We start from the raw sequence: 11325 nt of genomic DNA on the forward strand, positions 1-11325 counted from the left end.
AATTAGGCAGATTTTACAACCATTGTCATAGAATCGTAGAATATCCCAAGTTGGAAAGAACCCACAAGGTATCATCAAGTCTAAATGCTGGCTCTACACAGGACCACACAAAAGTCAAACTATATGTCTGAGAGCATTACCCAAACACTTCTTGAACTCCAGTAGGCTCAGTGTTGTGACCACTGCCTAATACGCTCATGATCAGCATATGCTCAAGAGGGAGATGTTTTGGATTAAAAGCTGTAACAGGGAATTTTCTACTGACTTAAAGGCTTCTGGAATGAGCAACGAACATCTTAGTATCATAGAGAGGATCCCAAGTCACCTTCAGGATTAATGAAGAGAAGACTTCTCCTTTTCCCAAGGAGAAGAAAAAAAAAAAAAAAAAGGCCCATCTGGAATTTATTACAATACATAAAGCCATTAAAGTTGTTAAACTGAAAAGATGAGAAGGGTCAAGGGTTTAACAGTCAGACACCTTTTACTATCAAGCCTGTGCCATCCTGCAGGCCGAATTTTCTCATTTTTAAAAGTTAATGTAGTAGTGTTGCATAAACTTACAAATGGGGGTTAAGGCTCTGGCTAATTCCTCGGTTTATTGTTGACAACATTGTATTTAGTGAACTATTCTCTTACCATGACCACACTAATGCATGTAGAAACCAGGGAAAGTGACTATAACGATCCAATTAAAAAAAAAAAAAAAAGATAAAGATGATTTGATGGTTATGTATGTTTTCGTTAGAAAATGAAAACATTCTGGTGCACATACCTGTTACTAATTCATCTAGTTTATCTGTGGCTTCCTTAATTTCTTTTAAGTACAGTTTTCATATCTCAGTCAAATGATTACCATTCCTTCTTTCTCAGGACTTTAGTGAGAAAACATTTAGTACCAAAGACTTCTTGATAAACAAACAAATAAACAAACATAAAGCTTTTTTTTTAATTATTATTTATTTATTTATTTATTTATTCTGTCAGTAAAAGAGCTCATTTTCTTTGTTAAAAGGTGAAGGAAAGCCAAATGAGTTCTGTTCATAAGTATTTTGTTAATTCAAAGCTGGCAGACATGCCAGCAAATAACTACATACTTACCCAATTTTCTATGTGATAACATAGAAAATTTTCATTTTTTTCTGTCACTATTTCATTTGCTATTCAAACTAAACTAACCAAACAACCAACCAAACAACCAAAAACCCTGTAGAATGATAATCAAAGAGAAATTCTCTTAGTGAAAATATGACAAAAGTGTCACTGAAGTTTAAGAAAAAACATCTGCAAATGTTAGCGATGTGTAAAGATTTAGATTAAGTAAGTAGAGGTTCATGTTAGAACTTCATAACAAATGCCAGTTTCTGAACTTGAACATCAAATATATTTAAGCTAATCTTCAAAAGCTGAAGTGATTATATTCACTAATTTTGTCTTCCTGAAATCTTCCTTCAGAAAGAAAAAAAAGGCAAATAGATTCAAAATTAATTGTTAATTTCCTTCTCCCTCCACACCATTTTCTTTTTAATTAAAATGGAATCTAATGATAGACTGCTGAAGTTCCCGTATGATCCGAATTGGTAAAAATATCATATAAACTTGTAACCATTTACATAGAATTTGTTTTCCCCATGGTATATCAGCTTAATACCTCAGCTGTGAAATAGAAAGAAAAGTTAAATATAATGTAGAATGGGTGGGTGGGGAGGATTATTATTTTTTTGTTATTATAGCCTCAAAAACAATGAGAAGAAATGTCAGTGCTGAGAAGGGCTGTTCTTTGATGGAAATATGAATTTAATTATTTGACTTTCTCAGTAAGAATAAAAATAAGAGCAAAAGCTCATTTAACAAAGGCAGGCAGCCTTTTAACAGTAATGGTCCAGAAATATTTTGAATATTTTTTTCCAATTTAGAGAGCCATTTGAGTTGTGCATAACAGCTAATCTTTTTTTTTTTTCTCCTCCAAAAAGTAGAGATTTAGCAGACTACTTAAAACAGTGTTGTTTTTTTTTGTTTGTTTGTTATCATTTTTTTTCCTTATCTCTGATCAAAATAGTCATTTTTCTAAGCTGTTTTTCTGGCGTGATGAATGAAATGATGCAGAATGTGGTTGTGCTGGAATGAGAAGTGTGAAAGGCACTTTATCACTCTATTTCTCCATCCTAAGTAACATTTAACTTGAAGCATTAAGGGCTCTTTCTGCTCTTTAATTCACTGGGAGTTTGGCCATTGATTTCATAGAGGAGAAATAAGTCACTAAAGTAGGTGCTTTTGGTGTGCTTCAGTAATGCATTTTGTCAGTTTTATTATCTCTTGAATCTTGTATTGTCACTTTAAATCTGAGTAATCTGTATCACAAGTGACATAAAACTTTGCTATATGAAGTCTGCCATTTTGAATTTATCACCTGAGCTGGTAATTCAGCTGGAATGGCTTCAGGGGCTGAAAACATGGTTTGTGACCCTTGATTTTCACCTTGGCTACTGTCCTGTATGCAAGCCTCGTTTCCCAATACACTGCTCTGTTAAGCACGTTTTTCTTTGGAAGAGGCTACAGTGCCACAAGGAGCTATCTGTTGTGCAACTGTAGGCTTATTTCTGTATCTCCATCTTGTTCAAGCAGAGAAGGAATGGCCATAGCCATATTGCTTTGTCTTTGTGCAGTTGTTTTTACATTTATCGTTAACAGAAGTCTAGCCTGTGAGAACATATCTTTCAAGGAGTGTCTTGTAGACAATATAACTAGATAGAATAAGTGAATTTTAATTCTGAATACAAATCTGTAATAATAGTTTACTAAACTTTGATGGTTACTGAAGGAAAAGGTAAGCTGAAATCAAATATCCAATTTGTATACATGAAAATATCCTATCTTTGCTTATTACTATGTATCCTTTAGGATTATTGTCTGGTTTTAGTAGTTGTAGATCACTAGGATTTTATGATGCACTAGGATAACCTACGACCATTTAAAAACACATTTAACCCAAACAAAAGCTCTAAAATTAAAATATCTGCACACACTTTTTCATATTTCTCAGTCCTGGTGCCTTATATTTTGCCAACTTATCAAATAGTTGATGCTTGCATATTAAATAGGTATAAACCCCTCAACATAAAATGAAAGTTTATCGATATGATTTTCAGAAATAAGGATTTTAATTATCTTGCAAAAATATATATCTTTCATGTTTATATCTTTCATGTTTTTTGGTTATTATTGTCTTGCTGACAGCATAAGTAAGGGTTAATCCAATTTAATTTTGCTTTATCCTGAAGATTTCAGAGTCAGTGCAGTAGACAGCATTCAAAGTGACAATGGAGATTTTAATTTCTATAAAATATTTCTTCAGTGATCAGGTGTCAGGAAACATATTCTATAATGGATTATGAATGGAAAGGAAAGACTGAGATGCTCATCTCAGTCAATCAGGTAAAGATTAAATCTTTAGGTTGGGAAGCAAAGGACAGGAAAGCAGATGAAAGGAAAGTCTCTGAAGGCGAGAGACTAAATCTCAATTTCCCTCTCTTTCTGGTATCCACCTTAATTTATGCACTTAGCTGTACAGTGAAGTTGAGTCAGTTCCACAGTGCATTTAGAGATGTACCCATATGCACTGGTTCTTTGTCTGAATGTAATATTTTTAGTTTGTTATTTTAAATGAATGAACACTGTTTCATTAAACTTCAGTTACAAACTAAATGCAAAATTGATATATCCCCACAGGTTAGCAGTATTCACTCTGCCTTTAAGATGATGTTGAACATGAGAGGAATTTAGTCTTGCTGAGAAAGAAATGAAAATATTCCATATATGAACTGAAGGCTGACACATACTTTAGTACTGCATGGTGAAGTAGGGTCGAACAGGATCTGTATAGTAAAATAATAAGTTTGAAGCTAGAAATAACATCAAGAGTAATACGGTCTTTGAATAATCAATGTGTCCTACAGGTTAGGTCCACACTGTGTTCTCTTCTTTCTTCCAGTATCATTTTAGTTGTATTTAGATATTATTCTTTATGTCATCCAAAGCTAACACAAAATGATATTTCATTAGTAGCAAACAGTGAGAAATTGAGTCCCTACTGTAATGCCTGTTAAGGGAAAATGAAAAGGGAAATAGGAAAGGTCTGCTACTCCAAAGTGAAGATATACAAATAAAGACTTGAGTACCTCATTATGCTACCTCCTTATCTTTCCCCCACTCCACTCCCTTAAGCTTTTTAGTCCGTTTGGACTTTTTTTGTGTGTGTGTGAATAAAAACAAAGTCTAGGGTGAACAAAAAAGGACAATTTCAGAGCACTTTTTGACCTAAGTACTTGACCAAGTCTTTTGTAGCACAAGTAAGTCCTCATTACTGAAGCACTGCTCAGACAAAAATGCATTTTATTCAGAAGGCTCATCATCAGACATTTAACAATTGAGTGAGCCTCCTTTTCTTAGAACGTATACACTAAAGGCAAAAGCAACCTCAAAAGAAAAAAGTATTATAAACCAAACATACTGATACAATCTCAACAGAATTGACAAGAATTATCTGCTGCTTTACAGTTGACTTTCTTTTGCTTTTCTTTTTAAAAAGTAACTCCTTCTTCAAGAAAACAAAATTAAACAAACAAAAAAAAAAGTGCATTTTGCAAAGAAAATTAAGAACATAGTTGGTAAAAATACTTTAGCCTGCCAGTTTTAATAACCTGAAGTCAGATCCAGTTCCACGAGAACAACATGAAGGTCCAGGATTTGTACTGTAACCTGTTTTCCTATATAAAGCTCTAGTATAATCCACTGGCCCTTTACTAGCACCATAAGGAGCAGAAGTGAGAATTAGATTTCTGGGAGAGTATTTATTAGATGTGGGAAGGTTTATTAGTCTTTATGGGATACTGATCTTTTTGTTCACTTTTATTTCTGCTTGATATTTGTAATGACTGAAATATTCTGAGACAGATATTGTAGTATATGACACAGAAGAAAAAGCTCATCTCAGGATTACTTACAAGGTAGGGAAAATATGTCACCCTTAAATTTTCCAAGTTGTTCAACAGACAACTAGGGTTTCTGTCTATCTTCGAAAGCTTGGATCTCCTTCCTGTGATCTTTGTTACTGTTACTTTCTTTCTGTCTCCTTTTTTCAGTCATCGGACATCTGTCTATCTGGTCTTAGTGCTGCAGCAACAATACAAGGAAGGTATGCTCATCAGTTCTCACAACTCTTTTATACTTTCCCTTGGAATAAAACTTAGAGCCCTTACAATATTAATGAAAGGAAGTGAATAGTATACTGTTGTTTATCACTGTAAGACGAAGGTTGGGATTTATATTAATTGCTTGATCCTAGGATGTGGAACATTATGGGAAAGACTGGTGATTTGTGTATCTTTGAATTGCTCTGTTTGTCTCTCTGACCTTTCTGAATTGAACTTTTATGGACCTCAGTTGTTTGCCCTGTAAATTCTTATAGACATTTATTAGCTTTATGTATTTTCCTATCTGTTTGAGGATAATTATAATTGTGTGACCCAGTCACACCAAATGCTATTGTGAAACCAAATAATTTAATAATCTTGGTGTTGAACAGTTTTTGAATGATAGGAATAAGCATTCGAAAGCTTAAGTCTTAAATATTTTGCTTTCACGTCATCTTAATGTCTATATCACCATTTTAGTAAGGATTGGCTTGCAAAAAAATCCATTTTTATAAAGAGAATAACTAATTAAAAGTTTAGGTTTTACACTACATTGAAATGAAAAAAATAAAAAAAAAAAGACACCCTGAAAAACATGAACGCTTAATCACAAAAGTTAAAATGGTCAGATGGAATATACAAGACACTGACCTGTGTCTCTGCTTTGCATGATTTGGACGACAAATTTGAGACCAGATGAAGAGTTATCAGGACTTTAAAGAGCTTTTAGACTTCGCTAACATTAAGCCACCTTTTATTGATTCAGTGTATGCAGCTCCATTAATCCCTGTTTCGTAGCTTCCCTACTTTCTCAAGGTGCTTCTATCCCAGATTCTTATGGCCTGCCTGCTAAAACAGTAAATCTGGCAGATGGCTTCCTAAAGCAAGAGACATATTGAGACAGCACACAGCAACCACAGCACCTCTTCCTAGCTGTAGGTGCATACTCTTGCATTGGCCTTGTTCCTGTTATGTGATGTAAGTCAAAGCAGGGAGTATGACCATGTGAACAGCAGCTGTGCCTGATTCAGTGACACTCCTACTAAGTCTAGGTGATAACCTACAGAAAATGTATCCAGCTGATGTGAAATTAGCCTATTCTCTTAATCAGAAAGATTTACAGTGACTTTGGAGTTCATTTATACATGTGTATGTTGATTTCAAGTACTAGTTCTCTCTCCAATTCAAGTACTAGTTCTGTTTGGGACACTTATACAACAATCTAAAAGAGAAATGACAGTTTATGCTTAAATCCTGTAAATGTTTGCATATACCTGAAAATGACAGCTGTTCTACCAAAGTACTAAGGTCTGAGGCTGGATTCTTTGATGGCAGATCATTACATTTGCTAGAAACCTGGAAAACAAGCTCTAGAATTATTTTTGACAAATATATTTTGGAAAGAGGCTTTTACACTATATATAACAAATTTAAAATTACTTCTTTTTTTTTTTTTTTTCCTTAATCTGTGATTTTTTTGATTTGGGGCCAAGAAGAAATAATTTATGTACAAATGAAACACAAAACCAAAAAAGTATAATTTCACTAGAGGGCAGAGAATGACTGGGGTTTGTCACTGACAGGTTCACTTCTGAGTTTATTTGACATAAAGGTTCCAAAATAGCTGTACTCTGAGCTGTCCAACTTCTGAATCACCATACACCAAGCAAATCAATAACACTGTATGGTAGTCACTGTTCAAAGAAAGAACATTGTGATAGAAAATCTTTCACCTGTACAGTCATGCACTGTAGATGTTCAACAGTGAGTAATAATGCTTTCCAAGGAAGTCACCATGAAAAAAGAAATAATCTTTCTCCTCTTTCTCCTTAATTCTACAGGTAGGGAGACAAAAAAAAAAAAAAAAAAAAAAGGGGGGGGGGGTGAACTAAGTAGATAAATCAAATTTTGTCCTTCAAAAGTTACTTTAAAATATTCTTGTTTGCATTTTTTTATGCTTTGTAATTTTTTTTTTTCATTTAAAGATAAATAATTTTGGTAGAATTCAGCACCTACTGAACACTGTTGGTAAAAATGACATATTTTTATTATTTCTGAAAATATTTATCCAATTAAAATTATTCAACAATTTTGTATTAATTAACATATATTTACAAACTTTTGAATTACTCACAAAAATTGTTTAGACATATTTATTTAATTGCATAATAAAACGGAGATTCTATATACAAATACAATATAATAATATTATATGACTGCATCCTGAAATTAGCTTTTAAATCACGGAGTCTTGTATAATTTTTGTGAAGCCCCTTCTTTCATGGCTTTAATTTCTGAGCCTTTAAAATATATAAACAGAAACAAAGGACAATGTTTCAGTCCATGGTTACATAACTCAGTTTTGAACTTAAAGGGTAAATAAGAACTTATGGAAAACAGCAATCATCTGTAAGGTCTCTTATTTCTTGTGCAATCAGCATACTCAAACACAGTATGGTGTTCCTTCACTGAATATCTTTTTTTTTTTTTTCTCCATGACATTTTGTTGAAGTAAAGCACAATCAACTGCTTGAGAAATTCACATGGTACTCATATTGGTCCTGAACTTTAATAACTATTTGAAAAGGCCCTATTTTTTTTTGTGAATGTAACTGGTACAAATAGTCCCCACAGCTACTGAATTGGAAGAAAAGCTTACTCTTTATTAACTCTGCATTTTTTAGTGTCAACATTGTTGGTTTTTTTTTTGTTTGTTTTCTGCACCATCTTTTATGTTTAAACTGAAACTTCAAAAGTAAAGAAATAAAAAGGATTCTTGCAGTTCCTATAAGAGTTGCTGACTAGAACCTGAAAGCTGTTGCCTGTAACTATTCTTGAGGAAACAGGGAAACCCTACCTATTTACATTATTTCCCACATAAACATTAAAATAGATGTGGGGATTGGCAGGAGCTGAGCCAATAAGCAATGCTGCTTGTGTCTCTATGAGACCATATTTTCAAAAGGGAAAAAAAAAATGCTGCAAAACAGCAGCTGGGAGAGAGGAGTGAGAAAATGGAGAGAGAAACAACCCCACAGACACCAATCTCAGTGAAGAAGGAGGGGGAGGAGGTGCTCCAGGCACTGGAACAGAAGTTCCCCTGTAGCCCATGTTGTACCAAAGTGGAGCAAATCTCCACACTGTAGCCTGTGGAGAAGCCTACAGTGGATCACATGGATCTGTCCTGAAGGAGGCTGCAGCCCATGAAAAACCCCCACATGGGCAGACTCTGGGCCAGAGCTGCAGCCTGTAGGGAGGAGCCCACAGTTGACCAGGTGATCTGACAGGAGCTACCGCCGACAGTGCAGACCCATGTTGGAGCATTTCTTGAAGAACTGCAGACTTTAGGAAATCCTCATAGGATCAGTTCTTGAAGGATTGCATTGCATGGGAGGGACCTCATGCTGGAGCAAGGGAATAGTGTGATGACGAAGGCAGATGATGAAGCATTATGGACTGACTACAGTCCCCATTTCCCCTTCTCCTGTGCCACTTAGGGTGAGGACGTAGAAGAAGGTGGATGGGGAGAAAAGGTGTTTTTAGTTTGCTTTTAGTTTGTTACTGTTCTAGTCTGCTAGTGTTAAGCAATAAATTCTATTAATCTCCCTATGCTGAGTCTGTTTTGCCTGTGATGGTAATTGGTGAGCAGATTGCTCTCAGGGAGATTCCCTGTCCTTATCTCAGCCCTGGAGCCCTTTTCCATTGTATTTTCTCCCCTTCTTCCTCTGAGGGAGTGAGAGAGTGGCTATGGTGGAGTTCAGCTGCCCAGCAGGGTAAAACCATTACAAGTCTGCAGCTTTCTTCAGGCTATATCCACCTGCTCCACTGTGGACTCCTCCACAAGATGCAGTGTGGATGTCTGCTCTGCTGTGAAACACCATGGGCTGCAGGGGAACTCCTTCTCTGGTGTCTGGAGTACCTCCTCCCCATCCTTCTTCATTGACCTTGGTGTTTGTGGGGTTGTTTCTCACTCCACTCTCACTCCTCTCTCCCAGCTGTTGTGGAACAATATTTTTGCTTTCTTAAATATGCTATCAGAAAAGCACAACCAGTGTTGCTCATTGACTCAGCTTTGGCTGGCAGCAGGTCCATTTTAGAGCCATCTAGAACTAACTCTTACCTGCTATGGGCAAACTCCTGATCTTTTCTCACAGAGACTACCCCTGCAGCCTCTCCTCTACCAAAACTTTTCCACATAAACACAATACATGTGCAAGTACCTGGGATGCGGACACACACAAGAGAGCTGACAAGAGCTGACCAAAGGGATACTCTATACCACAGAAAGCTGTGTTCAGGAGCATAAACTAACAGAGCATAGTGAGTCTGTCTGAATTAGCCTTTACTCAGAGACTGTCTGGGCATTGGTCTGTTCATGGGAGGAGGTAAGTGACTGCCTTTGCATTGCTTGTTGTTTTTTTTGGTTGGTTGGTTGGTTTGATTTTTTAGTTGTATTGTTTTTAACTCTTCCCTCATTAAACTGACTTTATCTCAACCTATGAGCTTTTTCCACCTTTGTTCTTCCAGTTCTCTCCCCTGTCTTGCTGAGGGTGGTGACTGAGCAAGAATCTGTTGGTGCCTAATTGCTGGCTAGGACAGCACAGTCTTTCTAGATATTCATAACACAAATACTGACTGAAAGAAATTTGAATATCTCTCTATATGTATATACACACTTTATTATCCACTGTTAATTGTTGTCTTGAAGAAAGCTATTCAGAAATGCATCGAGTTTTATGAACTGCAAATAAACAAAGTACCAAGTCTCCATATACTGTTAATTTTAGTGTCCTAGTTTCAGCACTGCACAAAAGTCTACTTCAAAATATTCAGGTTCAGATCTTGTATCTCTCACTCTATTCAGCTGCAATTTAACCAGTTTAGAAATAAAAGCAATAAGAAAATAGTCATCTATTTAAATATCATCTCTTTAAAAGTTATGATAGAAAAAAATGTAACTAGCTTCTCAAAGTTAATCTGATTAACTCACTTCTTCAAGGCAGATTATTTTTTATTTTATTTTAATAATTACATTAGATCGATGTCAAAGAAAATGTCCTGCATAATTTTGTAGTAAAATGTGATAGCACATGATACCCAGTAATGTTATGATTACTAAAAACTTATCATGGGCTCTAGAGTGTAAACCCAACCAGTAACATTTTTTTTCTGAATTGTGTGTTTATGTCCAAGTGCATTTGTGCAAAAGTACAGCTGAATCATATCTGACAATATATATACACTTGTGACAGGGCCCTAAATTTGCCTCAGGTTTGAATTGGATCTCCCTAGATTTGATTCTCCAATGATCAACCCAACAAAGACTGAAAGTTTTTAAATATAAAAAGTCATGGTAGTTTTGAATAAAAATGATCAAGCCATTACCTCTTTGGGAAGAGAAAACTCCATGTGACTGAGAAACATAAAATAGACATAAAAATATTTCTAACGGAATTCAACTATTAAATGTGTTAATTCACTGTTATAGCAGTAAATTTAATATTTCAATTACAATTGAACAATTTAACATGATTTTTAATGCAATTTAACATTAAAATCACTTTGGTTTGTTCTCATTTTATTTTTGGTGTGTCATATGCTTAACTAGTATTACACCTATAATGGTGAACATTTTTGCTGGTTTATAATAAATTAAAGTGACCATCTTCTCTATGAATAAGTTCAATCACATTGTAACTGAAAGGTCTCAAGCAACTCTTGCTTTCAGGTGGAATGAGTTGAGGTGTATTGAAGATGAGCACTGTAGCCTGGCTTCAATAATTTTCCTTGTTTTTAAGCTGTTACTCAGTAAAGCCAGACTTTCTGTGGTATTCTTGATTCTTATCAGAGATCTCTGAAATGTAGTCTCAGAAAGTACAATTAAAAAAAAAAAAAAAGAAAAAGAATGCAGTCAAGTATCTAAGATCTGATTTCTCCAGTGGCTAAGGCCACTTTTACCAGCTTTTCTTTTATTAAAAATCTGAGTCAAAAAGAAGGACTTTCACAGAAGAGTGAGAACATTGTGCAGTTTCAGCAGAGATTAAATAAATTTCTTTATGTTTTTCTTTTCTCCAGCCAAAACCCCTCCTGTGAACAGAGGTAAACGGTTAGAAATTTATGTTTCTAGGTTGAGGAA

The sequence above is a fragment of the Anser anser genome (assembly GCF_964211835.1).
Source record: "Anser anser genome assembly, chromosome: 1".
In the NCBI taxonomy this organism is placed as follows: domain Eukaryota; kingdom Metazoa; phylum Chordata; class Aves; order Anseriformes; family Anatidae; genus Anser; species Anser anser.